We start from the raw sequence: 3,723 nt of genomic DNA, 5'->3' as shown, positions 1-3,723 counted from the left end.
TATTAAAGATGACAAACTCCCATGTTTTGACAATATTCAAAAAAACTCTTCAAAATCTCACAATTCTGACCTCGCAGTTGAGTCTGAACAGTTCATTTAGCTAAGACCAACCTTTACTGGACTTCCGGGCCTCACTGAAAAACTTCCTGAAAGTTGGGTCACACCACCATTTTCTGAATATTTGGGACTCTCTGTAATTTCCAAAAATTCAAGGAATATTCTGTTTATACTAAAGGAATATCCGGTCACTTGTCAGCCACTATCTACCTGTGTTAGCGTTGACGCCACCACTGCGTCACGCTGGCTTCATCCCCTGGACGCCTCCTTAGTCAGGTTGACCCACCCACTTGGCTTGCTGACACTATCTGAACTAGACCCCACCTAGGTCGGATCTGGGTTGGGTCGGACCACCCCTCTATTCTGGTGCTGATGTCATCCACTGCATCATCCTCTACTCAAAAATATTAATTTTCAGGGCGCAGCTAGGGGGTTTTTGAACCCCTGACCAAATACAAACTACAACGCCTTATCCACTTTACCAAAGGCACACCTTGTATTTATTATCCCTCAAATAATATTTAAACACTTTGGCTTTGGTGAAAGTTGCTCATCTTCAATCCCTAGACGAGCGTGTGGTACGTGTCCGAGAGTGGTCCTCACTCGTTAATTTCAGAAGGCATGTAAGCTCCCACCCCAGTCTTCGTTTGGACTCATTTTTCTAGATCTGGACTCATCTCGTCGAGACCTTCCTCCTGGTATGTTTAAAATTCGATTTCGAACAACTTGATTTCTGAGTCATTTTAGAAAAACACTATGTTTTTCCTCCACATCGCTAATTGTATTTTCTAATTTACCCTTCTATTTTTATTTTATTTTACCGAAATCAAGAAGAAGTTCAATTTTTGGCATAACTTGTCAATATATAGTATGGGGTAATGATCCCCCAATAATTGTGAAGGCTTTTGGTGGGAAACTGTATAAGGAAAGTGTTTGAAGCAGGAATTCAAAAAGACAGTAAAATTTAGAATCCCATATGGGGAAGCTAACTATTGAAGCTTGATACAAGAATTGGAAAGGACAAACTAAAATATAAATTTAATGCCGAGCCTGTTTTCAAATTCCCATCTGGGTCTGCCCAATTTTTTTTCTTGTTTTAACAATGGCAATTCATAATAACATACTAGTAAAATTCAACATTAGTGGCAAAATATTCGAAACCACCACCTCCACCCTCGCCAACACTGGCCATAATTCCTTCTTCGAGAAAATGTTCGACAAGAATTGGAACCTCCAAACCTATAATTCTGCTGATGATGATGGTAATTACGTCATCGATTGGAACCCAGATTGTTTCGTAGTACTACTCGGCCTCCTCAGAACAGGGGAGCTCTATATCCCCTCTAACATCCCTGAAAAACTCCTTCACAGAGAAGCCTTGTTCTACGACCTCCTCGACAACGTCTGCTCTACCAAATGCGGCCAATTCGATGGCAACAGACTCTAATTTTCACACTCTGTGACGGGCCAAGCACCCGGCAATGGCACCGCGATCCGCGGCAGCCTTGACGGTGGCTGCTATGTAGTGCATTATAGTATGGTACACGTCTATGATTGGATGCTCGAAGAACACCCACCAATCAATCTCGATTACTAAAGAGTTTACGACAGTTGGGTCGATTCAGAGACCATCGTTGTTAGTGCTGGCGGTGGTGGAATGGGTCTATTCAGTGCAGCAATAGAGGAGCTCAGGCACAGGTTTCAGGTCACTAATGAGGATCATCAAGTGAAAAGCTACACTGCTCGTGCTTTTAACTCAGACTACAAGATTTTTTGTAATTGTAAAGGTAAGAACAACAATGAGTATGGGATTGGTGTTTGGGATCAATTAACTGGCAAGCAGATTAAGTTTTACTATGACCAATATGAGTGGTCACTTGGTGAAGCAAACAGGCTGTAATGGTTACATGGTACTAATTGTTTGATGGTTGCTACTCTATCACCTAGGAAGCAGTGCTCCTCTTTCATTAATTTGTTCGATTTTAGAGTTAAAAACATGATCGAGCTCTGGTCTCATTGGCCAAAAAATGAAGGCGATGAAGATGATTATCCGACAACCCAGTGGCAGTTTAGAGATGCCATAGCTATAGAGGAGACTAATTCTATATGCCTAGTGAATGAATGTGGGGATTTTGGGTTCTTGGATTTGAGGAGTATTGATATGAGTGTGAGGTGGTGCTTAAACAACTCCACAGTGAGTTCAAGATGAAGGAACCATGTTACCCAAAATTGGCATTTCATAATGGGCAGCTCTTCTTGTCTATGAATCATAGTATTTGGGTGTATTGTGGTCCAGAATGGGTGCTGACATCCAGGCTTGGCAGAAGCAATGGAGGTTCAATCTGTGATTTTTTGGTTGGTGGTGATAGGCTTTTTGCTCTTCACTATGAGCAGAATGTGTTTGATATATGGGAGACACCACAGAAGCCAATCTACTAGTTGTTTGCTTAGGCTTTGTTTGGGAAGTGATGCTTTTAGTTTTCTCGCTATAATATGAGGTGAAAAAAATTGAAATGTTTAGGAATGATTTTTGATTTTTTACCAAAAGAGAATGGGAAGGAACCTTTATGTTTTTTTTTTTTTTTTTTGAACTTTTGTTAGTAACTTATTTTGACTAATTTAAGTAGGTTCTCAAACATACCTTAGTGGTGTTCTAGTTCGGAACTGGGTGTCTTTCATTTTGATCTAATTTGTTTTCAGTTTGTTTTTTAAAATTTGTAGAAGATGAAGTTGCATATGATGCGTAGAACAGGTTAAAAGGTGTTTTTGTGTAGAATTATTATTTATTTATTTATTTTTTGACTCATTTAAACAGAATGGAGAGATCCTGGGGAATCGAATAGGCAGATTGGTCCGTGTTGAAGCTCACACGGAAGGGCTGTTATTATATTGGAGTTTTTTAAGGATTCGTGTGGAGATTGATACACAACAACCACTACCTAGGGGCCTGTGGTTGCACCGGGGACAGGGGCAGTCCGATTCTTGGCTCACTTTCAAATACGAAAAACTTTCGGATTTCTGTTACGACTGTGGCAGATTGGGTCATGAGAACGACACCTGCAAGTTCGTCTCCAAAGAGCAGGGCGCCTCTTCTGGTTATGGTCCGGGCCTTAGAACCGGTAATGCAGGACCCACAAGTCTACCCATTGAACACTATCACCGGAGAGTGGATGACTTAGAGGCTAGTCTGTCTCCTACTCTTACCAGCCGGAGAACAGCAGTTCCACCACCTCCCTCAAGCAAACCGGCGAGTGACAACCCAGACCAAGGACCAATGTCTCAGCTGGAGCTGTTTCTGCCACGATCGTCTTCCAGTACACTGGGTACACCTATGCGCACTACCCCTGAGCAGGAGCAACATCAGAATACCCCTAGCCCAGCACTGCCAAGTGGCGGACCCACGCCCACTACTTCTGTATCTGATAGTAGACAGCTGCACTCCTTCTCACCATCTCCAGTTGGCCCAGTCCATAACCCATTGATAGTAATGGACCACACAGCCCACCCTCTAATTCAAGTTGTGGACATCGGGCAACCTACGAAAGTGGGCTTACCTATAGACACCAACTACTATATTACTGAGCCTCCAGATAGCCCATGCCATTCTGGGGCCTTACAGGGAATGAACTCAAAATTCTTACCAGCCTCTCTTGGAGACACTGGGCC

The 3,723-nt window shown here is 42.6% G+C and overlaps 1 pseudogene; it reads left to right on the top strand.

Moving 5' to 3' along the window:
• The first annotated feature begins 1,159 nt into the window (after positions 1 to 1,159).
• LOC145823327 (BTB/POZ domain-containing protein At2g24240 pseudogene) lies at positions 1,160 to 2,753 on the top strand (annotated as a pseudogene).
• Positions 2,754 to 3,723: the final 970 nt, after the last annotated feature.

Source organism: Camellia sinensis, chromosome 4 (assembly GCF_055761805.1).
Source record: "Camellia sinensis isolate YWXY chromosome 4, ASM5576180v1, whole genome shotgun sequence".
Lineage (NCBI taxonomy): Eukaryota > Viridiplantae > Streptophyta > Magnoliopsida > Ericales > Theaceae > Camellia > Camellia sinensis.
This window is presented reverse-complemented; position numbering and strand designations above follow the sequence as displayed.